General features: G+C 43.9%; 1 protein-coding gene across 2 annotated transcripts in view; it reads right to left on the bottom strand.

The window, feature by feature from the left end:
- Positions 1 to 3,017, bottom strand: part of Vdr (vitamin D receptor) — a 63,157-nt gene extending 60,140 nt beyond the window's left edge. Inside the window, exon 1 of one of the 2 annotated variants that reach the window (XM_042677741.1) lies at positions 2,968 to 3,017. The gene's annotated coding sequence lies outside the window, so the exon portion shown is untranslated. The remainder of the gene's footprint in view (positions 1 to 2,967) is intronic. The other variant, XM_042677740.1, reaches the window with a different exon arrangement.
- Positions 3,018 to 26,210: the final 23,193 nt, after the last annotated feature.

Below are 26,210 nucleotides of genomic sequence, written 5' to 3'. Positions count from 1 at the left end.
TTTTCCCCCCTCAAATACTGAGCTCCCTCTGCCCCATGGTCCATCATTATTGTGTGTGACCTTGGCTGTTCACTAGGATGACCAAATGTTCCAGTTTGCTCTGGACAGTTTTGCTTTATTTCAGTGGTGTTGGTTAACCCACCCAGAATCTCTCTTTTACTCTGAACAGTATCCCAGTTTGGATGATACATTATACAGCCTCTCAAGGTGGGAAAGGTTAAGGAGCAACCAGACAGAAGCATTAATTCAAAGCAACGCTTTGGTAGTTCAGAGCAACAGTTAGGCTGGCATCAGCCCTAGACCATCTTAGGGAAAGAGTCTGAGAGTTGTTCCTCCTCCTGGGGTCCTAATCATAAAGCTGGTCCTCAAGGATCTGCTTCCTGACACCCCTCACTAGGATGGCACTAAACTGGGGCACAAAGTAGACTTTTCTTTTTTTGTGTGCCAGTCCTGAGGCTTGAACTCGGGGCCTGTGCTCTTGCTTGGTTTTCTCGCTCAAGGCTGGTGCTCTACCACTTGAACCACACCTCCACTTCTGGACTTTTGCTGGTTAATTAGAGATAAAGATCTCATGGATTTGTCTGCCCAGAATGGCGTTGAGCCTCAATCTTCATATCATATCCTGAGTAGCGAGGATTACAGGTATGAGCCACTGGCTTAAGGCTCTTAATGAAATCTGGTCATTTCCTTGCTTCCCTTTGTCTGCATCCTAAACAGACTTACAGCAGTGACCAAAGGAAGCAAGAGCCCTCTGTCTCTGTGCAGACATAAACCCAAGTGTTGTCCAGACACTCCTGGCCCTTGCTCCCTTGCTGCAAGAACTCCACTGATGAATAAGTGATAGTGGATTTCTAGCAAAGGTCCCAGAGACTGGCCTTAGCCAGATAGTCCCAGCACCCTTAGGATGTGAGGTAAATAATTCAATGGCCAAAACTTTCTCTCTCATCTTGGATAACCACTTGGTTCAGTCTCCCAGGTTTTCCTTTGCTGAAGGGCTTTGGACACTTGCTATCTGTGCTAGATGGGATGGGGACAGAGGGTAAGGGTCTAGTAATTTCTCTTGGACCTCTGGGACTCAGTCCCAAAAGGAGACCAATTCTGAGACAGAATAAAAAAAAAGAAGAATGAGAGTGAACATAACTACATATAATCAGAGTACATTAAACAACATAACCTCCTCCTCCAATATACAAGTTTGATGGATGGGTGAGGATGAAGAGACTTCCTAACTCTCTTCTTTTCTGTTCTTCATTTTTCTCTCATCCTCTCCCTGCTCCTTAAAAAAATCTTGGTAAGGGACAAAGTCATTCCTGATCACTACCAGCCAAATCTAAAGCCATGGGACTCAGCCAGAGCATAGACTGTAAATTCCCACAGTTGGCTCCACAGCCTGGCTTACCTCCTTGGATTTGGATTTTTTCTCAAATAGGTCTATAGAGGCTACTGAATGAGAGTTCATATGGGGCTCTGGGCATTTGTTTTCTGTTCAAGGGCCTCTGCTATCCAAAAGATAACCCAGAGAAAAAGTGTCGTTCTTGCTGACCTCTAGTCTGGCTGTATGCCAGTCACCAAACTATGTCAGAAATACCTAGAGTTCCTCCAGCCCTTGTTTGAGAGGAAGATCCCCCAACCACCACATTCTTAGTTCATAGAATTGAGGTTCCTAGGACCAGACCAGCTACGTCAGCAAACCACCCCTACTCCCTAGCCTAAGTCAAAGTATTCCCTACAAGTTTCTGGTTCCAGAACCGTCTCAATTTCTTCTCTGGGCCCATCTCCTAGCTAACAAGGTGGGAGAAATGGAATAAAGGGCTGGAGAAGTCTGCAGTATTGGGATACACCTCCTGATCCCAGAGAAGGATAAGAGATGTAGATTCACCACAAATGCCACAATCCCTTCACAGCCATCCCCTTCCGGAATCATCTCATGGCCATCCAAACAACCACTTCTGGGTTGGGTATGTGAGCCCCTCCCCCTTGCTAGGCTCCTGAAGAAGACCGTCTTCCACAGAACTGAACTCTGCCCAGGGGAACTCCTGCAATGCTCAGAAAATGCCTGCCCAACTGCTTGCCTGGGCTCTGGCCCCTCTGGCTGCAACTGAGCCCAGACAGGAGGCTGACTCACTCACCACAAGGAGGAGGAGGAAGAGGAGGAGGAGCAAGAAGGGCCTAGGCTCAGAGATCCCTGGCTGTGCCAGCCTAGGCAGAGTGACTCTCAACCCCTGATCCCTGGAAGGGGGGCAGGGAGGGGGGGGGCAGCTGACATACTGGCCTTGGAGACCAAAGCAATTCCCTACAAAGTTCTTTTTTTTCTGAATCCTCACCCTCTGCCCACATATTCAGTTCCCCTGATTCCCAGACTGAAACTACTTCCTCAGATTCTCTCCTCCATTACCCTGTGTGTCCCCAAGTCCCTCTGGATATCTCCTGGGGGGTAGGGGGTGTGGGGGGGGGGGGAGTGAAATCGAGTGTTTTAGAGCCAATTAGGTCTCAAATCACTGGGTTACAAAAAAAAAAAAAATCAAGAAGAGAAAACTACCCAACTACTATCCCAGAAGAGCACACATGGATGGCACACGATTCTGAATGAATCTCAACTCTCAGAAGACCCCATTAGCAGCTTCCACGCACGAGACGTCGCTTCCTTTCCCATTTCTCCACCGCAGGCCAAGGTGCCTCACAGAGGAGGGAAACAATGTTTCTTGTTGCCCCACAGGGTGGGGGGCACTATCCTAGGCTAGAGTTTCTGCTGTTGAGCCTCCTGCACACCAAGGCACAGACCTCAGTGCTGGCTCCGTGTTCTAACCTCATGGCTCAGTCCAGTCTCCAAGTTTGCGCTTCTGACTTAAGACTAGCGCTAACATCAGAGATCTCGAGATTTCTTCCCTTCTTAAACCCTGGGCTTATATCCTACCCTAGGACCCCACGCCCACCCCATCCCCATCCCCGCTTCTCCCCGGTCCGCACCTGGTCCGGCGGGTGCACACGCTGCTCTGCGCTCCCTCCCGGCGTTTCGGGCTCGGGCTGCTGCCTTTTGACAAGCAGGGACAGCCCAGCACCTGGTCCCGCCCCGCCAGAGGCCACGCCCCTCGCCCCGCCCCGCCACCGGGCCACGCCCACACGCCACGCCCACAGGTCCTGTCTTCTCCTGCCCCGCACGGTACAGGCATTGTTAACCATCTTAACTTGGGATCAACCACAGCACCGTCGCCTTGGAGACTCTGCTTGGTGAAACCCCACACGACTGCGTGTAGGGCAAGGCCTGTTTCTGCCCTCGGTGGAGCAGAATTTTGGGTGGATTTGTACAGAGCACAGGCACGAGTCTGCCTGTGATACTGGGTGGTGGATCTTGCCACCGCCTCCCCCCACACACCCCGTCTGCCTTGGTTCTGCCCAGCCTGCTGAGAACGCCTCAGCCAGGTGCGTCACCTCCACCTGAGCTGACCTGGCCAGGTCCTCATTGCTCACCAAGGAGGTGGAGAGCGCTTGCCCATTCAGGGCTCCTTTCTCTCTGCACTGACGGTAAATCCTGGGGTGTTCACTGCTGCCGATCACCGAGAAGCTCAACTAGACTCCAAAAGTTAGGATGAAAGGGCACGGAGCAGCAGAGCCCGGAGGCACATCATCCCTCCCACCTGACACCTCCAGATGTTGAGAATCTCAACCAAGCTCGGTTTAAACTTAGCTTCCCCAGCCCCTACTCTCCGTTCTCTCCTCCCCTCTGAGACTTATTAGGGAGGAAGGAGGGAAGAAGGAAGGGAGGGAAGGAAGAAGAGAGGGAGAGAGGGAAAAGAAGGAAGGAAGAAAGGGAGAAGAATGGAGGGAGGGAGGAAAGAAGGAAGGAAGAGAGAGAAGGAATGAAGGAAGGAGGGAGGGAGGAAAAGAGGGAAGGAAGAAAGAAGGAATTGAAAAAGGAGGGAAAGAGGGAAGAAAGAGGAAGGGAGGAAAGGAAGGGAAGAAGGGAGGGAAGGAAGAAGTAAAGAAGGAAGAAAGGAGAAAGGAAGGAAGGAAGGAAGAAAACTAAAGTACAATATGAGACCTGAGATTGTGGATGACTGCCCAAAAATTGACTATAGAAAATTTGGGCTAAAAATTGGTCCCTACTGGCTGAGATATGAGATTGCTGTTCAAAGCTATCAGGGGAGGAAAGTCCATGAGACTTTCAATTAACCAGCCAAAAGCTAGAAGTAAAGCTGTGGTTCAAGTGATAGAGCACTCAGCCTTGAGTTAAAAAAGCCAAGGGACAATGCCTAGGTCCTGAGTTCAAGCTCCAGAACTCAAACTCTTTCTGTCTCTCTCTCTTCTTGTACATACACAGAGTATATGAATACTAAACATGCCATAGTTCTGGCCTGTGTGACTATTTTTTATAGCTCTTGGCTGTAGCAGTGAATCTGATATGTCACATACATAAAATATCTAAAAATACAAAAATACTTTTAAAAGATCTTATTTACTCTTCATTCCAAACTTTTGTGACCACAAAGTAGAAAATACTCTCCCCAGAGTGAGGGAAGGGAAGACATTGTCCAAAAAGAAATGTACTCTTTACCTGACTTATGTAACTATAACCCCTCTGCACATCACTTTTATAATAACAATACAAATTTAAAACTATCCCTATTGTACAACGGATGTGTAGAATTGTTGCTATTTTTGAAGCTGAGACATGACAAAATCACTTGAACCCAGGATTTCTCTCTAAATATGCTCCCCTCTCCTCTGTCACCCCCGCATCCCTCTCTTTCTTGTCTCTCCCCAATCGCCCCCCCCCCCCCCCCCGTATATCAGTACTGGGACTTGAACTCCGGACCTGGGAACTGTCTCTCAGCTTTTTCAATCAAGGCTGGAGCGCTACTGTTTGAGCCACACTTCCACTTCCAGCATTTTGCTGGTTAATTGGAGATAAGACTCTCATACATTTTCCTAGTATGCCCCCCCCCCTTCCTTGTTCCATTGTAATGGTTACCTCTTGCCCCTGCTTCTTCTGCAAGGATGTTGCGTTCCCATACCCCTTCTCTCCAAGCCTTGATGGCAGGCACTATTCCTGCACTACACGTTGAACAGCTTTAAATTCCTTTAGCTAGACTACTGCGTGAACCATGCCCTGGGTCCTCTAGAGAAAACACTTTCCTTTCCTTTCCCTAAAGGTAGCCTTTCTTGCCTTGGCTCTGGTGGAGATGGTTGGTGGTGCTTGTCTGAAGGACACTCCATGTGCATCTCCGCTCAAGTGCATCATGGCCTAACTATAAGCACTTGGGACATTCAAGACACCATACTATCGGACATCGATGTAGCCATCTATATAGAAAATGAGCCAGGTGCATGCTACCTGGGAGGAAAGATTCCAGGTGCCAGGCTGAAGCTAGCCTTGGGCATCTCATTCCACAAGACAGAGGCTGGTCTCTGTGATGGCAGGTAGGCGGAAAAGATGCGGCTGCAGTCAGGATACAGGGCTATAGTTTATTCTCAGTGTGTGGGTCTCCCATTTCCACAACTTGGAAACTGTCCTCAAGTCTGGCTGACATCTTGGCTCTTTGAGGTTCCCACAGATTCTGTTTTGTAGACAGAAGGTTTAAGTGTCCAGAGGTTGCTTTCCAGGTAAAAGTGTGTCCTTTGAACTTGCAATGGGACACTCCCATCTGACTGTTTGCTTTCTCTTGTTTTAGGGCCCTTTTTTCCCCCTTAAATATTTTATGGTTATGGTTATAGGAAAGTAGAAGGGAAACCTCTCACTCAGAAAACCCCAAAGAATTTTATTTTTCTGGTGGTATTAAGGTTTGAACTCAGGGTTTCATACTTGCTCGACAGGCTACCACTTGAGCCTCACTCCCTCTTCAAGCCCTTTTGTGCTTTAATAATTTTTTTTTGGGGGGGGGGGTCCAGTCGTGGGGCCTGAACTCTGGGCCTGGGTGCTGTCCCTCAGCTCTTCAGCTCAAGGCTAGCACACTACCACTTGAGCCACAGTGCCACTTCCAGCTTTTTTCTTTTTGTTTATGTGGTGCTGAGGAATCGAACCCAGGGCCTCATGCATGCAAGGCAAGCGCTCTACCACTGAGCCACCTTCCCAGCCCTGTGCTTTAATAATTTTTCAGATAGGGTTTTGTGCTTTTTCCTCAGGCCAGCCTCAGACTGTGATCATCCTACCTCTGCCTCCCGTGTAACTGGACTTACAGGTGTGCCTTACCATGCTAGCCTCCCTACCTCAAGAGCATTTGCAGAGACATGAAGTCACTGAGTGTCAGAGGCAAAAGATGACCAGGCTGTCTTCTCACTGAGCTCTCTTATTTTGGATATTGGGGAAAAATGAGATCACAAAAGGTGAACTCAGTTGTTTTTTTAAGACAAAGTGAATCTAGGGCTGAACTCCTTGCTGATGTTCCAGATGGTGAGAATGGAATGAATAAATATAAGAAGCTGTAGGCAGCAAAAACAAACCAAACCAAAGGGTCTTCTCGGGACAGTGTTTTGCAAACTGTTAACTGAACTCTGTAGTAAAAAATGAATTTTTAGCACGACCTAGTGACTTATGCATATAGATAAGTTGTATGAAATAAAAGCTACCCTGCCAAGTTCTCTATTTTCTCAATATTCCTTCCTTCCTTCCTTCCTTCCTTCCTTCCTCCCTCCCTCCCTCCCTCCCTCCCTTCCTTCCTCCCTCTCTCTTTCCCTCCTTTCCTTCCTGTCTTCCTTCTTTCCCTCCCTCCTTTTCTTCCTTTTCCCTTCCTCCTTTTCTTCCTCCATCCTTCCCTTGCTTCCTCCCTCCCTTCCTTTCTTCCTTCCTCTCTCCCTCCCTCCCTCTTTCCCTCCTTTCCTTCCCTCCTTCCTGCGTTCCTTCATTCTTTCCCTGCCTCCTTTTCTTCCTCTTCCCTCTCTCCTTCCCTCTCTTCCTTCCTTCCTCCCTCCCTCTCTTCCTTCCTTCCTTCCTTCCTTCCTGCTTTCTTCCCTCTTCCCTCCTACAGATTGAGCTTACTATAGAAAGAGGCGGATACTTCCAAATCTTAACTCCAAATCTACCTGGCTCCAGGGCTCCATTCCCAGTAGCTCAGCTCATGTCTCCATCCCGGGGGCTTTTGGCACTCATCTTTCTGAATTGCTCCCACCCCTTCAAGTCCAGGTTGCCAACCTGCTGGCCCTCACATGGCAAGTGTGCTGCTATGGTAACACACAGCCTGGGGCCTGTTGGAGGAAGGTGAAACCTCCCACCTGCACCTCCAAGCAGAGAGACCGCTCAGAGCTCTTCTCCCAAGCCTCCCATGCATTTTCTGGGCTGCTGTCCAAACCCTAGCAGACGGTGATGATTCTTTGTCCAAGTCCCAACCCCAATCATTGGAACCAGGAGAATAACTTAGAAGCTTGGAGTCCTTTCTAGTTTCTAGTTGTCTATAGCTGAGACCATGCTTTCAGGTGTAGGAGAGAATTCTTACTTTGTGCCTTTAAGGAAGGAGTCTCCTGGGAAATCCTGAGGATGGGGATAAATGGAGAGGCTTTGGGGCTAGGTTGCATTGGACTTCCAATTATGTGGGTGCTGAAGAGGTTAACTGGGAAAGATTGACAGCTTTCAAAACTCCCCCCTTCTACAGAAGAAAGTCTCTAGGGAGGACCATTGGGCAATAAAGTCTTCTCCTTCCTAGCAATGAGCAAAAGTCCTGTGTACGATTCATCCTGGGCATACCTACTATAAGAAGGATGTTCCACAAGCTGCCCAGGAATGTGTTAAACATCTCTACCCTGTGGGCTCAACTCCAGCCATATGTGGCTGTTGACAGCTCTTCTTCTTTGCCTTTGGCCTATTTTTTTAGCCTGGGCCAAGTGCACTTCAGCCCCTTGTGCTGCATTTGCCTTGTTGTTCTTCTAAGTGGCAGAGGTCACCATTGTTAAAGTGTGGGCATCTGGCATACACAGTCACTTCCAGAAGGAGCTACTCTTGTCCAAATCACAGTGATCTTATATGTTGCTCTGTGTATGTGGGGCGGGGTGGGGGGTGGGGGGTGCTGGTACTGGGGATTGCACTCAGGGCCTTCAACCTCTTGCTTGACTTTTTTGCTCAAAGCTGATGCTCTACCATTTGATCCACACCTCCACCTCTGGCATTTTTCCCCCCAAGGTTAATTGGAGATAAGAATCTCATAGGCTTTTCTGCCTGAGCTAGTTTTGAATCTTGTTCCTCAGATCTCAGCCTCCTAAGTAGCTAGGATTATGAATGTGATTTACTAGCACCTGGCTCAAAGTGCTTTTGATTGTAAAAGTTGATTGGCAGAAAAAGAAAACTGTCACACACACACACACACACACACACACACACACACACAGGAAGAATTTTTGAAAGTATTATCATTAGCTAATATCTACACACACACTCTGGATGAGGTTAATCATAAATGGTCGTAAATATACATTTATACTTCAAATAGTATTCTTTTTGTATGTGGGAGGGGTGGTACTGAACATGAATTCTGAACCTCATGCTGTAACTTGGCTTTTTCTGCTCAAGCCTGGTACTCTACTATTGGAGTCACAGCTCTAGTTCCAGTTTTTTGGGGTTTTTTTATTTTTTTCTTTTTCTTTTTGGTTAATTGGAGTTAAGAACCTCATGGACTTTTTTGCCCAGGCTGGCTTTGATCCTTGATCCTCAGATCTCAGACTTTGGAGTAGCTAAGATTATAAGGCATGAACCACCAGTACCCAGCTCAAATGATATCCGTGATACCTTTTTTCTTTTAACCCAATGAACTATTTATTCTTTTGTTATTTACTTTTTAAATTATCTTTAAGTAATTGTACAAAGGGTTTTCAATTTAACAAATCAGTTTGCAATTATAGTATCTTGATCAATAGCTCCCCTCCCATTGGTTTCCCCTGTCTCTCCCAACTCCACCCATACTTTCACGTTATGTACATTCAATATTATGACTTCATCCAGGTACCTTTCCTCTCTCCATTTTTTTTGTCCTCTGCCCCTTAAAGCCCCTACATACAATAAAACATGTTTCAGCTTCCTGGCATTTATTTTGTTCAACTGTCAGTTGTTCAAATGAGTTAGACCATTGGAAATTTCTCCTGAGTATATTATACTTCAGTGAATTCGGTTGTATATACATGCATTTAACCCTGTGTATGTTTTCATATATGTTTTTTTTTTTTTTGGTCGATCATGGGGCTTGAACGCTGGGCCTGGGAACTGTCTCTCATCTCTTCAGCTCAAGGCTAGTGCACTACCACTTGAGTCACACGGCCAATTTCAGTTTTCTAGTGGTACATTGGAGATAAGAGTCTCACAGAATTTCCTGCTGGGGCTGGCTTTGAACCACAATCCTCAGATCTCAGCCTCCTGAGTAGCTAGGATTACAGGTGTGAGCCACCAGCACCCGACTATGTTTCTCATTTAGATCTAACTTCCGCAAATGACAGAAAACACACACCTTTTGTCTCTCAATCCACAAATGACAGAAAACACGCACCTTTTGTCTCTCAAAGCCTGACTTACTTCACTGGGCATCATTTTCTGCAGATCCAGCCATTTCCCTGCAAAAGAGACTGACTCTCCAATATTCTGTAGTATTGTCATTTCCCGGATGAGGAAAGTGATGTTCATAGTGAGTTCCCAGAGGAGTGCAAGGATCTGGGCAGGCTCTTGCAATGACAACCAGGGAGTCACAGATGGCATGTGGGGAATGGGAGCAGAAGCTCCTTGTGGGAAGGCACTGTGTCTTTGCATGCTCCAGTGTCAGGGGACGATGTGTATACATAGCTGTGTGTACTGTGTGTATACATGACGCAGCAGTCAAGAGTGTCTTGACATCTGGAAGAACTGACATTTGAGTTACTACATCTTTAGACCCACTTGTCTTCTTTGAGAAGAAGCTAGGAAGATCCAGGTAGAAATGAACGGTGGTCAGCACCTAGTACTACAGCTATCAATAGTGTGCTATCTACCCACCTCTTCCCAGATTAAACAGGGACAGGCTCCCAGCAAAAGGGGTGGTGGCCACTTGGCCATTGTCAGTACCGGGGAGCAGTCTTTTTAATCTTGGTTAGCTTTTGCCAAGAAAGGGCCTCCTTCTGCTCGTACCCTCAAGGACAGTTCAATGATCTCTGAATGGCACTTAGACTAGAAAGAATGGAATGAAGATCCAAATCATTAGGGTTTGCAACCTTTCTTCCATTGAACCTGTCTCATTGAACTTCTTTTTAAATTTTTATTGTTATTATAGAAGTGATGTACAGAGGGGTTACAGTTACATGAGTCAGATAAAGAATGCATTTCATTTTAGTCAATATTGCCCCTTTCCTCATTCTCTCTCCAGTTTTTCCCTCCCATCTCCACCCACAAGTTGTATAATTTTCAATATAGTGCCCAGGAAGTATCATTGTTGCATTTGCTCACTCTTTGTCCCTCCTTTTCTGTACCTTCCTTTATACTCCCAAAGACAGATAAACAAACAAACAGAACATAAGGAAAAGAAAACAAAGCCAGGCACTGGTAGCTCTTGTCTGTAATTCTAACTACTCAAAAGACTGAGATCTGAGGATTATCATTTGAAGCCAGGCCAGGCAGGAAAGTCTTACTGTAAGACTCTTGTATCCAATTAACCAACAGAAAACCAGAAGTGGCACTGTGGTTCAAAGTGGTAGAGCACTAGCTTTGAACGAAAAAGCTCAGGGACAGTGCCCAGGCCCTGAGTTCAAGCCCCACAACTGATGGAGGAAAAGAAGAAGAGCAAAGAAAAACAGCAAAAAAAGAAGAAAAAAACTTGCTTCCATTTTCTGGAATTCATTTCCATAAATATTATTTTGTATGATCAGATGCACATAAGTATTGTGCCTTGTTGTTTCTCTCTTAAGAGTATCCTCGGTTGGTCTTACTGTGTGAACTGCACGTGTGTGTGTGTGTGTGTGTGTGTGTGTGTGTGTGTGTGTGTGTGTGTCCCTAAGGGTGCTATACTTTAGTTTTTCTACTCAAAGCTGGTGCTCTACCACTTGAGCCTCATCTCTACTTTCAGCTTTTTGGTGGTTAATTGGAGATAAGAGTCTTATAGACTTTTCTACTCCAGCTAGCTTTGAACTGTGATTCTCAGATCTTAGCCTCCTGAGTAGTTAGGATTATAGGCATGAGCCACAAGTCCCTGCCTTGATTGGACTTTTGATCTTTAAACTCTCCTTCTCACCACACTTCTATTCAGACTCTCCAAGTACACCATCACACTTTCTCTCCTGCCCTCCCTCTACATATCATGAACCTCTGCTCCTTATCTTCTGTCAGGTCATTAAGTAGCTTGAGGTCCATGCAAGCAAGCTGATGGTCCATGAGTATAAGACTTAGAACTGCCCAGAGAGGAGAATAATATCCTAGATGCCAAGACTATTATGATATCATTCTTCCTTTTCTTGTCATCAACCCGGAAAGAGAGGTGACAGAGAACATTTAAGCCAGCTATCTGTTTCTCATAAATAAAAACATTGGTTCTTAGTTCCCCATAGGGAAGGCCTAGAGATTTTGAGCATAATGCTGGATAAAGAACAATGAGCTGCAATAATGAATCTTTTGTGTGTGTGTGTGTCTATGTGTGTGCAAGTGCTAGGGCTTGAACGCAGGGCCTGAGTGCTGCCCCTGAGCTTTTTTTCCTCAAGGCTGGTGCTTTACCAGTTGAGCCACAGCTCCATTTCTGGCTTTTTGTTATTAATTGGAGATAAGAGTCTCATAGACTGGCTGCTTGGGCTGGCTTCAATTGTGATCCTTAGATCTCACCCTCCTGAGCAGCTAAGAATACAAATGTGAGCCACTGGTACTTAGGCTTGGATCTTTTTTCTACATATTTGACCAAAAAAGCCTAGTATTCTAGTTTCTTTTCCCAGGAGTCTTGTGCTTACTCTTCATAGGAATTAGAAGTAAAACTCAGAGGCAAATAAAACCTCTGCTTTAGCTAGAGACACTGAAGTGAGTCAATGGTTTCTATCATGTTGGAAGCTTAAAGTCTGGCCTTGTGTGTCTATATCCACACCATCTTCTCTTAGTTCCTGGAGCATTAGGTTATTTCAGTGCACTCTGGCCAAATGGGAAGGCTCTTTTTGTACTTATCTTATTTAGTGACTTTTCAGAGCTTCATGGTTAATAATATTTGAATCACTTGTTATCGTGTTTCAGTAAATGATAAATTGACATTTGATCATTAGTAATTAGCCATTTATTGCTGTTATTTCTTTATCCTAAAGAACCTTACACCCTGGAAGCAGAGGGCAATTGGGAGGAAGTGGTGTTAGACCAGAGAAACTGACAAAAAATAATATGTATCAACATTGCACATATAGAGAGTTCATTCCTAACAGTAATATAGTGCATTTCTTGAAGGATCTGGTACTAAAGAAAGAGATCTGTAGAACTCAAGATGAATGAGTCTGTAATTCCAGCTGCTCAGGAGGCTGAGGCAGGAAAATCCCAAGATTGATACCAACCATGGTTATACAGTGAGACTCTGTCTCAAAATGAATGAATGAACAAATTCATAAATAATAGCTATCGAGGAGGCTGAGACCTGAGGATTATAGTTCAAAGCCTGCCCAGGCAGATAAAATTGAGAGGTTATTCTCGCCAATAAACTACTAAGAAGCTGAAAGTGAACCTGGGCACTGGTGGCTCACACCTGTAATCCTAGGTACTCAGGAGGTTCAGATGTGAGGACTGTGGTTCAAAGCCAGCCTGGGCAGAAAAGAACTCATGAAACTCTTATCTCCAATTAACCACCAGAAAACTAGAAGTGGTGTGGCTTAAGTGGTAGAGCATGACCTTGAGCAAAAGAGCTCAGGGACAGCACCCAAGTCCTGAGTTTAAGCCCCACAACCAATTTAAAAAAAGGCTGAAAGACTATATTTTCAGGGATCATTTCTATAGTTCATTACTAAAAAAAAAAGGCTGAAAGTAGAAGTGTGTCTCAAGTGGTTAAGTACCAGCCTTGAGTAGAAAAAGGAAAGCGAGGGCTTGAGTCCCAGCACCACTGGCAATCACACAAAATAACAAATAGGTCTGTGGGTGTAGTTTCATGGTAGAGTACCTACCTAGCATGTGTGAGGTCTTGAGTTCAATTCTCAGAACAATTAAGAAAAAGAAAATAGAAAAAAAAAAGAACAGGGGTTAAGAATCCAGGAGACCAAGGTTCACCTCCACCCTGAACATTTCCCTAGAGCTCTGGGAATTGTGAACTTTCACTTCAGTAACTCTCCAGGGACAGGACATAAAAGACCAGGACAGAAAGTCAATTCTGCATACAAGCCAGACCTGAATGTGTGCATGGCTGGACTCTCCAGGTAAGGAGAAAGAGAAATAAACCTCCTCATCCAGGGGCAAAACTAGCCTGGGTCATTTTTGATGGTAAGAAACATAATATCTCTGTAGACTTCAGAGCCAACATCAGTACTTCTCTGAGTATACGGTCCAAATAAACAAACAACAAAATCTCAAGCATAGAAATATAGTGGCACTGAAGGCCAGTGGCTTATACCTGTAATTCTAACTACTCAGAAAGGCTGAGATCTGGAGAATTATAGTTTGAAGCCAGCCTGGGCAGAAACATCCTTGAGAGACTACACACACACACACACACACACACACACACACACACACACACACACACACACCTTATTTAAAGTGATCCACCAGAAAACCGGAAGTGGCTGTGGCTCAAGTAGTAGAACACTAGCCTTGAGCTGAAGAGCTGAGGGACAGTGCCCAGGCCCAGAGTTCAAGCCCCACAGCTGACAAAAAAAAGAAAAGAAGAAGAAGAAGAATTACTCACAGTCAAAGTCAGAAATCACCCACAAAAAATAACATTGATTGGGAGTCATCAGAAAGAGACCCATAAAGGTTTCAGATGTTAAAAAAAATCTCATACACAATGTACAATAAGCTTAATAGGTTCAAAGAAAGAATAGAGAAGTAAAAATAAAAACAGACTAACAAGAGAAACTTGGGAAATAACCACAAAGAATTTCTAGAAATAAAAAATAATATATTGAATCTTGTCAGCTGCTGGGGCTCACACCTGTAATCCTAGCTATTCAGAAAGGCTGAGATCAGGAGGATTATAGTTTGAAGCCCGCCTGGGCAGAAACATCCTTGGAAGACTATTTCCAAAATTACCAACAAAAAGTTGAACTGTCTTAAGTTTTGTGTTCAAACCTGTATCTTTTGGGTACCATAACATAACATGGTTATGAATATTAGTTACATGTTAGGCACAGAGCTATTTCCAAGAGCTTTAAAGAACTGCTTTCATATTAATTGCATTCTTTGACCACAAGTGAACTAAAAAGATGCAATAGCAAACAGGTAATGCTGTGGGAACAACATCAAAGCTTAACGTGTAGCTTGACAAGACAAACGTTTGTTTTCTTGCCCAAGGTGAGATAATGTTCTCTCTATAAGCTCAGGGATCTGGTGCATCTCAGCCTGACTACACCTTGTCTCAATAGAAAGGGGCAGAACATGAAGAAGTATATGCTACCTTCTCTCTCTCTCTCTCTCTGTCTATCTGTCTGTCTGTCTGTCTGTGTGTGTCTCTGTCTGTCTGTCTGTCTGTCTCTCTCTCTCTCTCTCTTGGTCAGTCATGGGACTTGAACTCAGGGCTTGGGAGCTGTCCTTGAGCTTTTTTGCTCAAGGTTAGAACTCTACCACTTTGAACCACAGCACCATTTCTGGTTTTCTGGTGGTTAACTGGAGATAAGAGTCTCACAGGCTTTCCTGACCGGGTTGGCTTTGAAACTGCAATCCTCAATTCTCAGCCTCCTGAGTATCTAAGATTACAGGCTTGAGCCAAGAGGGGCTGGCTATGCCACCTTCTTAAATGTTTCCACTGTATTTCATGGGCCAAAGCAAGTCGCATGACTATGTTTAACTTCAGGAGTCAGTGAAGGCCAATCCACCACAGGTCCAGAGAAAGAGAATTAAAAATATTGATGAACACCACAACAGTCATCAACAAAGAGTACAAGAAAAACCTTTTGCAGGAAGATCATTTTTCTGGTGATACTGGGGTTTCAACTCAGGGCTTTACACTTGATCAGCTTGCTTGTTCAAGTGGCAGTCTACCACTTGAACCATGTCTTCATCCCAGGCTTTTTGCTGGTTATTTTGGAAGTAGAGTCTCACAGAGTTTCCTGCCTGATCTGGCTTTGAATCATGATCCTCCAGATCTCAGCCTTCTGAATAGCTAGGATTATAGGTATGAGCTATTGGTGTCTTGCTACAAACAGACATTTTAAGCCAGGCACTGGTAGCTGATTCCTATAATCCTAGCTACTTAGTTGAAATCTGAGGATCACAGTTCAAAGCCAGCCCAGTTGAGAAAGTTCATGAGACTGTTATCTTCAGTTAGCCTCCGAAAACTGGAAGTGGAGCTGTGGTTCAAAGTAGTAGAGCACTAGCCTTGAGCAAAGAACTCAAGGACTGTGCTCAGGCCCTGAGTTCAAGCCTCATGACTGACAAAAAAAAAAAAAAAAGTAATGTATGGGTCTGAAAAATTCACTATGATGTAAAAGAGAAAATACTTAGAACTTAATAAATATATTGAAGCTTAGGGATGTAGGTAAAATAATATTTACATTAAAATGTATGATACTATTATTGCTTAGGATGTTACTAGTGGCAAACATTATGTTACGTACTGTACATATAAATGAGTAAAATAGTCATAATTTTCACAGCAGCCTTTGAGTAGGTATAAATGAACTAGCTGAAGCTCAAAGAGGCCAACTGAAATCACACAGCTTATAATAGTTGAGCTAGGCATCAGTTATTGGACTTAGGCATCTGGCTTTAGAATTCTTACAGTATAGTTGCAAAAGGTTGTATCAGAATATTTCTAAACAATGCAATGGAGTTTAGATCATTGAGAAAATATTATAACCAACTTTTCACCAAAAAGCTTAAAGTCTGAGAAGTGGATACATTTCTAAGAAAATGCAGTTTGTAGCTGGGTGCCTGTGGCTCACTCCTGTAATCCTAGCTATGCAGGAGGCTGACATCTGAGTATAGCAGTTCAAAGCCAGCTCAAGCAGAAAAGTCCATGAGGCTCATCTCTGAGAAACTACTCATAAAAAGCCAAAAGTGGTGTTGTGGCTCAAGTGGTAGAGTGCTAGCCTTCAGCACAAAGAATCTCAGTACAGCACCCAGGCCCTGAGTTTAAGCCCCAGGATGGGCATAAAAAAGAGATGGGGGGGGGAAAAGTAAAGAAAAGAAAATGCAATTTGTCAAAACTGACTAAAGAAGAAATAGAAATCTGGATGGTCCTATAAGCATTAGAAGGCAAAGAATTGATGATTAAAAAGGTCCTTTCACCACAAACAGACCAATTAACTTTGTAAACAGAGATTCTTCATTGTAATAAAGTCGTTTGTTAGCCATTTCCTTTGAATTGACTGGAACTCTATTGTCCTTTTCTCCCAGGTACAAGATCTCCAGGGAATGAACCCTTCTCACCCAGGAACATCTCAGCTTCGTATTGTTTTGCCCTCTGTGGTGTTATCATCTCAAAACAAGAAAAAGAAAAAATAAAAGAAGACAGTTCCCAAGTGTGTGTTAAAATGTAGAGTACAAATACTTCCTGTTCCCCACATTATCTTTAACAAGATCCTTTAAAAAAAAAATCTCCCTCGCCATTTTGATTGTGTAGAGTAATGATCAAGTATGGTTCTGGATTCAAACTGACCCAAGTCTGAATCTTAGGCCTATCATTTAATGACTGCATGACCTTGAGCTTGTCATTTTAGCCAACCAACCCCCAGGTTCTTCAAGAGACAATGTTTTCCCACCTCACAAGAACATCTGAAGAGTAAAGCAAATGAACACATTTGGGAGGCTGAAGCAGGAAGATTGTGATTCAAGTAGAGCCTTAGCTAGCCCCCCAAAAAGAGGGGGGGTGACTGGATACTGGTGGCTCGTGCCTGTAATTCTACCTACTCAGAAGGCTGAGATCTGAGGATCATGATTCAAAGCTAGCTTGGGCAGGAAAGTCTCTGAGACTCATCCCCAAATAACCAGCAAAAAGCCAGGAGTGGAATTTTGACTCAAGTACTCAAGAGTCCTAGCCTTGAGCACAAAAGCTCCAGGACAGTACCCAGGCCCTAAGTTCAAGCCCCAGGACTGGTACACATAAAGAAAAACAAAGCGATGAGCCAGTGGCTCATACCTGTAAGCCTAGCTACTCAGGAGGCTGAGTGAGATCTGAGGATCGTGGTTCGAAGCCAGCCCCGGTCGGAAAGTCCATGCTCTTATCCCTAATAAACTACTCAGAAAAAGCTGGAAGTGGCTTAAGTGGCTTAAGTGGTAGAACACCTGCCTTGAGTACAAAGTGGCTTAGACCCTGCGTCCAGGCCCTGAGTTCAAGTCCCCAAAAATACACCTAAAAATAAAGATGAATAAATAACACACAGAAAGCACTAAGCAGTTGTCTGCAATGTAGGAAATAATATCAGGGTGTTTGATATTTTGTTGTACTTTGTTTTTTTGGTGGGGGGGGGATGTATTTTCTTGTTAGGCAGGTTCTTTAGTCCTAATTAGTTATTATTACTTTGTTTTTTCTTTTGTTTGTTTGTTTATTGTGCTGGTCCTGGGGCTTGAACTCAGAGTTTGGGCATTGTCACTGAGCTTCATTTTGCTAGCCACAGCTCCACTTTTTTTGGTGGTTAATTGGAGATAGGAGTCTCATGGACTTTGCTGCCTAGGCTGGCTTTGAACCATGATTCTCATATCTCAGCCTCCTTAGTAGCTAGGATTATAGGTGTGGGCTTCCAGTGCCCAGCTCTTATTTTATCTTAATTATGGCTGATTAGCGTGGCAGTTGAGTTCACTATCACAGCGACAATATTTCTTGTTAAATTTCCTACATTGTGAAATGATCCATTCATCTCATTTCTTACTCTCCTGCTGTTCACGTCTGTGGCCTGGAATCAAAATGAGATTCTAGGGAAGTGAGCTTAACATTTCCCATTACCCATGAGGAGTCAGTCATCTTACACACAGAACATTTGACACCAATTCTCAGTAACTCCTCACAGTCCCAAATTCTTCTGCTAGTCTTGAGGTTCTTCCTAATTTCTAATTTCAATTCCTTTTTATGAAGCTCGTAACATTCATTTAAATCTATCTGTAGAGATAAGGTCTTTATTTAATTTTTATTTGTTTGTTTGTTATTTGTGTGTGTGTATGCATGTGTGCACATGCTTTCTCTGCTCAAGGCTGAGCAAAGTCTATGAAACTCTTATCTCTAATTAATCAGCAAAAATCTAGAAATGGAGCTATGGCTCAAGTAGTAAAGTGCCAGCCTAGAGCAAAAACCTATGAGACAGTGCTCTCTCACTTGAGCCACAGCTTTACCTCCTGCTTTTTGCGGGCTTATTGGAAATAAGAATCTTACTGAGTTGTCTGTCAAGCTGACTTCGAACTGAGGTCCTTAGATCTCCCAAGTAGCAAGGATTTCAGGAGTGAGCCACAATGCCCAACAATGACCTTAATTTTTTTTTTTTCTTTTTGCTTATGTGGTGGTGAGGAATTGGACCCAGGGCCTCAGGCATGCAAGGCAAGTGCTCTACCACTGAGCCACCTTCCCAGCCCTGACCTTAAAATTTTTAACTCTTTGATGGTGAGTAGAGCCCTTAGCACCCTTACTTCCTATCCACACACAGGGATCTTAATTTCTTTGGCTTTCCTTCCTTCTTGTCATTCAATCCTACTGATTTCGAAACTTAGCATGTAATAATAAAGCCAACAGTCAAGAAGCAAATAGGCAATAAAATATTTGAAACTCACAAAAACAGTAATTGACATGAATAACCTTTGTAAACTGGGAAAATAGCTTTTGCCTGCCAGGGCATGTTTTATGATTCAAATGAAAATCAAACAAGGAAAGAAAAGTACTCTGCCATCTGCGAGCTGAGATCTGAGGTTTTATACTAGGGCTTTAGTCTGTGTAACCACTGTTTGAATGCAAATTCCTCTCAAAGTGGTGACCCTTACCTGGGCTTTGCAAATTGTGATCCACTGCAAAAGGGTTCTTTGGGATGCTGATTGTGTGTGTGTGTGTGTGTGTGTGTACTGTTCTTGGGGCTTGAACTCGGGGCCTGGGTGCTGTCACTTAGCTTTTTTGCTCAAGACTGGCACTCTACCACTGGAGCCATGGCTCCTTTCTAGATTTTTGCTGGTTAATTGGAGATGAAAGTCTTATAGACTTTCCTCTTTGGGCTGGTGTTGAACCATAATGCTCAGATCTCAACCTCCAGAGTAGCTAGGATTACAAGAATGAACCACCAGTGCCCAGCTTTCTAATAAACATTTTAATACTGGGGGAAACAAAAGTTCTGTGACCAACTAAGTTTGGGAAATGCTGGTAGATAAAATAAATGTAATGCTTTAGCTGACAGAATCTTGGATGATCTGGCCCTTTGCTATTTTTTTTTTTAATGGTAGTACTGGGATTTGAACCCAGGATCTCATGCTTGCTAGGCAAGTACTCTACCACTTGAGGCATGGCATGCCCTGAGCCCTTTTTGCTTTAGTTCTGTTTTTAGAAAGAGTCTTTTGCTTTTTGGCCAGGACCAGCCTCAGACAGTGATCCTTCTACCTATACCTCCAGAGTGAGTAACTGGGATTAAAGGCATGTATCACCATGCCTGATACTCTTTATTATGTCTGAGATCTCACCAAACATCAAAAATTCACTCTCATCTGAGTCCCTTCTCCCGGGTCCAAAATGATATCTATCTGAAGTAGCTACTGCCAGCACATTATTCTTTATACTCGTCTTTAATTCCATCTGAAATTGCAAGGTTTATTTGACTATGATCTGCTCTTTACTAAAAATTAAAAGCCTTTTATCTAGCCTATTCATTGTGACAGCTTTGATACTTAGAATGACACCTGTTACCAAGTAGGCACCGAAATGTATTTGAATAAATGATCAACACTAATTAATTAATTAATTCAGAACTTCTCAGGGTTTTTCATGTATGAAACTGTATTGGAACCCTTTAAGCAAGAAACGCAGTATGCATGTTTCCCCAAATCTATCAGAAGCACCCCCTGAAGCATCCGGTACAAATTTTCATGTTGCTCATACATTTGGAGATTGTGCTTTAGATTTGATATCTAAATCAATTTTAGGTTCTGTCTGAGAGCCAGTATAATGAATTATAGAGTCAGGAATGTCCCTGGCTATACACTGAAGATGGATGGATAATAAAAGAAGGATGGAAATGACTCTTAAAGTAATGAATAGGTCAGGATCTTGGCCTAGACAGATTTGTCTCCAAACTTATGTGATATTTCTTTAAGGTCTTTCTCAGGTCACTTGTTCCTAACATTAGACTCATTATTTCTGTGGAGGCTTTATTGTATTTTTTGTTGTTACTGCTGCTGCTTGTTTTTTTCTTTCTTTCTTTCTTCCTTCCTTCCTTCCTTTCTTTCTTTCTTCCTTTCTTTATTTCTTTCTTTTGATGGTACTAGAATTTGAACTCTGGATTTTGAGCCTTATTGTTATTTTTGTGTTACTGTTGCTTGTTTTGTTTTTGTTTTGGGGGGCACTGGAATTTGAACTCAGGATCTTTGTGCTTGGTACATAGGTACTGTATTGCTGAGCTATATCTCCAGTCCCTCCCCTCAATCCTCTGGGTATGTGTTGAGAAGAAAGCTAGTGTTTCTGCCCAGGTTGGCCTCAAACTACCATCCTCTTTAATTCAGCCTCCCAAATAGCATGAGCCACTAGCACCAGCTCTGCTGGGGTCTTATGAACAGAAAGCCCATAGATGCACACACACATACACACATTCAACAAATGCTCTACATTACATCCTAACAAGTGGATCTGAACACAGTAGCCAGAATGTTCTTTTATGCCTATGACATTTTCATTGTTCCCTATGCAAATGGCTTGGTAATTTCCTTTTGATGCATTCTTTCAGGACTGAAGGCAGGGCCAGGGGAGAATGTTCTAAGAAATTATAATTTTGTCCACTCATTATCGGTCTGGAGAAAATATTGTTACCTTTTCTTACCTGCTTTTATCTGGGCAGAAGAGAAATGAGCAGAGAAATGAGAAGGGCCTAGTGCTGGAGAGAAGGAGAGGTGGTTGTTGTCTGGGGGAACTAAAAGTATAATTCCTCTTCATCTTGGATGAACTGCAAATAAGTTCAATGCTTTCATTTACTTGAAACATAATTTTGTGAAATCTTCTAAATTGGCTTAATAGTTCGGAGGAAGTAAGAATGATCTTTACAAAAATAAGGCCCCAATTAAACTGTGAACTCATTGTAGAAGTATTATAGTTCTGCTTAAATGTTTAAAAGGCAGGCACCATAAAAACTGGTTTCTGGAAAGAGGGGTAAGAAACTGTCAACAGGGAGAGAAGCCATAGAAAACTGGGTTTGGAGAGGGAGGTTTAGAGGAAGATTTGGGGGTGGGGAGGACTTGGGGGTAAGGGCCAGTGTTGGGGCTTGAACTCACAATCTAGTAACATTTTTGCCTAAGGCTAGTGCGCTACTATTTCAGCAACACCTCCACTTCATCTTCTGGTGTCAATTGGAGATAAGAGTCTCATGGGCTTTCCTACTCAGGCTGGCTTTGAACCTGGAACCTCAGATTTCAGCTTCCTCAAAAGCTAGGATTACAAGTACCAGCTATCAGTGCCCAGCTTGAACTGATTCTTTTGATGCCTAGATCATATACTTTGCTAGAAAGCAAAAATATAATAAACAAGTGATAAGTATGAAAAATGTCCAAATAAACTTTGGAGAGTAAAATGACAAAGGACAAAGAGAAGGAAAAAGAAACTTTAAACAATGACCTGAGTACCCCTAATAGCTTTATATAAATGGGATCCTTCAAATAAGGTAGCTTTCGCTTGTTTGTCATGAAGATTTATAACCTCTTCCTTTCTTTTTCCTTCCTTCCTTCCTTCCTTTCTTCTTTTTTCCCGCCTTTCAAAAAATGTTTATTGCACACCTACTTAGTGAAAGGCACTCATGAGACTAGAGGTACACAAGTGAATAAACACAATTCCAATCCTCAATGAGCTCACTAATACAGCACCATAAGAAGTCTAATGAGATGTCAGGGGGTGGTGACTCACACCTATAATCCTAGCTACTCAGGAGGTTGTGATTTGAGGATCATGGTTCAAAGCCAGTCCTGGTAGACAAATCCCAGAGAATCTGACTTCCAGTTAACTAGCAAAAAAAAAAAGCCAAAGTGGAGCTGTGATTCAAGTAGTAGAACACCAACCTTGAGCAAAATAGCCAAACAAGAGTTTGAGGCTCTGAGTTCCAGCCCCAGTACTGGCAAGGAAGTCTAATCAAGTGTCAGCAAAGTGCCAGAAGAATGGATGGTTGTCAGTGAAGAGAGTAGGAAGGTTTTTACAGCAGTGGTAATATCAGCATAGAGGAGAAACCACATGGTAAGCAGGATTTGTAAATGTTCCCCTTAACTCTCGCCCAGTTCCATGTCACCATCCTGATTATAGGGTGGAAGGGAGATTATCCGGTTGAGCCTTATCTAATCATGAGCCCTACAGAAGCAGAGCAGTTCACCTGGCTGATGACGACAGAAGAGTAGGTCTGAGGAGGATTCGTGTGTCATTTCTGACTTGTAGGTGGAAGGAGCCACATTTATCTATTATTTATTTGTTATTAAAGAGAAAAGCTGATGACTGTCAAGGAGAGTCTTTCCTGAGCCTTCAGATAAAAGCCCACCTGGCCTCCGCATTGATTTTGGTTTTGTCAGCTGCCCAGCAGAGCCTGTGTGGACTTCTGACCTACAAAACATGGAGATAACACACGGGTGTTGTTCAAAGCTATTTCTATGGCTTAAAACAACGGAGGGTTTTCTATTCAGAGCATGAACACGGTGATAGAGAGTGCTCAGAGACCTTTGAAGAGAGCAAGAAGCTGTCTAGAACTTGGGGTGTATGAGTGCCAAGGGAATGGCGTGCAAAGCTTACAACATTGAGTCTGAGCCACACTGGGAAGCCGTGGTTGGTCTGCAAATGGAAGAGTTTGGCTTTTATTCCTGAATACCAAGCTCTGCATCCTCTCTACCTCTCTACCTCTCTTCCACCCACCATGGTAAAGATCCTCTTATTTCACTATAATCGGGGATGTCCATATTTTCTCTTCCCTCCCCCCCACCACCACTTTTCTTTCCTGTCTATTTCATGTTATTCCTGTTTTGTCGGTCTTAGAACTGTACTCCTTCCTGGATGAGAATGTGCAGGAGCCCTGATGATGTAGCAGGACATTAACTGTGGAGGGAAGACACAGCTGAGTGACTGTGACCTTGACAAGGTCCTCATGCTCAAGCTCACCAACATCCCCACCACTAGGCCCTTCAGAAAAAGCTAGCCAATGATGAAGAGAAAGGGAATGTCCTCTTCCAATGGGAGAGCAGAGTGGACCACAGCCTGGGTGTCTCATTAGGCAGTGATGATAAAGAGGCTTTGAGCTACAATCTAAGGCTCCTATTGGTCATAGGAGAGCCCCTGATGGTTCCCACCTGTAATCCTAGCTACTCAGGAGGCTGAGATCTGAGGATTGCAGCTTAAAGCCACCCCAGGTTCTCTTGGCTGGTCTTGAGGCTTAGGCACTGTCCCTGAGCCTCTTTGAGCTCTAGGATAGTACTCTACCACTTGAGCCCACAGTGCCACTTCCCAATGGTGAGCAAATGCAGCAGTGGTACTCACTAGACGCCATGTTGAAAATGAACTATACAACTTGTGAGAGAGGGTGGCCAGGAGGGAAAAACTAGGAGAAAAATGAGGGAAGAGGAGACAATGTTCAAAAAGAAATGTACTTATTTTCTGACTTATTCAACTGTAACCCCTCTGCACATAAACTTTACAATTAAAACAAACAAAGGAAAGCCAGCCCAGGCAGGAAAGTTCCTGACACTTTTCTCTCCAATCAACCACCAAAAAGCAGAAGTGGATCTGTGGCTCCAGGGGTAGAGTGCTAGCCTTGAGCACAGAAGCACAGGAAAAGCATCTAGTTCCTGAGTGCAAGCCCCAGTTCAGTTCAAAAGCTGCCTGGGAAACAAAGGAAGTGAGATGTGTCTATCAGGCACTTAGAAAAAACTCTAGTTCATCTCAGTGTTCAAATGAAGACACTTTGATGAAAGAAGATATGTGATCTCTGTCTCTGTATCTGTGTGTCTGTCTGACTCTCTTTGTCCCTCTCTCTTTGTCTCTGTCTCTCTCCCACATACCCTTCCACCTTTAGATCCTGGGAAATGCAGGTTCTCTTCTGGGCCCAATCAGCAAGAGAGCCCAGGAAGACACATCCAGAGGAGACAGCCTCTTTCTTGCAGTAGAGAACAGAGTGCAGAAAGATGGAGTGGATCTAGGGGAAATAGGAGTGAAGAGCAGAGAATAATCTGCATATAAGATAGCCAAGCTGGGCACCAGGGGCTCATGCCTGTAATCCCAGCTATTTGGGAGGCTGAGATCTAGGGATTGAAGTTCAAAGCCAGCCCAGGCAGGAAAATCTGTGACTCTTATCTCCAAACAGCTACCGAAAAAAAAAAAAGTGGGAAATGAAACTGTGGCTCAAGTGATAAGGCATTAGGCTTGAACAAGAAAGCTCAGGAATAGCACCAAGCCCTGAGTTGAAGCCCCAGGACTCACACCAAAAAAAAAAAAAAAAAAAAAAAAGCCAAGAGGCTCATTGCTTTGCCATAATGTGACCTTTGCCAAGACCCAGACCATGTGTGGACTCATCAGGACCATGCTTAACCATAGGACCTTTGTCAGAACTATCCCCTTGCAAGTCGAGACCAAAAGGGCAAGAGGAAAGGGAAAGGTTCCCATGGCCACAAAAGCTCACATCCTTACCCTCCTACTCAAAGGGCCTTTTATGAATACAGTCACCTCTCACAACAGGAGAGGGTTTGGGGAATGAACTTGGGGATATCTAATGTCATTGTAGCAGCATCTAGTCCAGGGGCCTTAAAGGCTTCCCAGAGATGGGAGTTGGAACTAGTTAGGGTCCACATTCTCTGAGTAGTGGGAAACCAGGACTGGAATTGTGGGCTGACTGACCGCGTCTTCCCGGGCTTTGAGGCTGGGGACGCAGGGAAAGGGGCAGGAAAGAGATTGCATGGGGGAAGGATGTGGTTGAGCTCTTCTTTAAGAACCCAGCTTGTTATCTTTGGGGTCAAGAAAATTATAGGGGATTGATAAATTTACTAGAACAGCAAGAATCATACTGGCTTTGTTTCTTTTTTTTCAGATTTAAATAAGGACATTCTTTTTCCCAAAAGATGCTCCTTAGGAAGATATCAAGTATTTATTTCTATTTATTTATTTGACAGCAGTAGGGCTGGAACTCAGGCCTTGGGAGGTGTCTCTTAGCTTTTTTTGCCCAAGGCCAGCACTCTACCACTTGAGCCACCCCTCCACTTCTGGTGTTTTGCTGGTTAATTGGACATGAGTCTCACAGACTTTCCTCTCCAGGCTGGTTTCAAACAGTGATGCTCAGATCTCATCCTCCTGTGCAGCAGCTAAGATTACAGGTGTGTGCCACGGACGCTCGGCAAGATTCTAGAAATGCTTCAGAGCAACCAGACACTTTGAAGTTAATACAGGGCAAGAACTATAGACTTGGACCCATCAGGACATGTGGAGCCCTTGAGTAACCACACTCACCACATACCCCATGAGGCTCTCTCGTCCAGTTTGGACAATGTTTTGCCTCCTCTCCACCATTTGGCTGAAAAAGCTGACCCAGCCCCTGGCTCACAAGGGTAAGGCCTCTCTTACAGTGGGATTTTCAGCACCAGGCCAACAATTGGGAGAAAAGATAAGGCAGACTATAATCCCAAAGAGCCCCTCAGTCCCCCCTCCTTCCAGAAGATTCGTGTGGCCTGGCACAGGACACTGAGCCTCCATTTCTTTACTCTGCCCCATGGCCCACATTTACCTCAGAAAAAAAAGAAAGAAAGAAAGAAAGAAGAAGAAGAAGAAGAAGAAGAAGAAGAAGAAGAAGAAGAAGAAGAAGAAGAAGAAGAAGAAGAAGAAGAAGAAGAAGAAGAAGAAGAAGAAGAAGAAGAAGAAGAAGAAGAAGAAGAAGAAGAAGAAGAAGAAGAAGAAGAAGAAGAAGAAGAAGAAGAAGAAGAAGAAGAAGAAGAAGAAAAAGAAAGAAAGAAAAGAAAGAGAGAGGGAGGGAGGGAAAGAGAGAAA

The sequence above is a fragment of the Dipodomys spectabilis genome, unplaced genomic scaffold, assembly GCF_019054845.1.
Source record: "Dipodomys spectabilis isolate Male_0828 unplaced genomic scaffold, ASM1905484v1 ptg000039l, whole genome shotgun sequence".
NCBI classification, from domain to species: domain Eukaryota; kingdom Metazoa; phylum Chordata; class Mammalia; order Rodentia; family Heteromyidae; genus Dipodomys; species Dipodomys spectabilis.
This window is presented reverse-complemented; position numbering and strand designations above follow the sequence as displayed.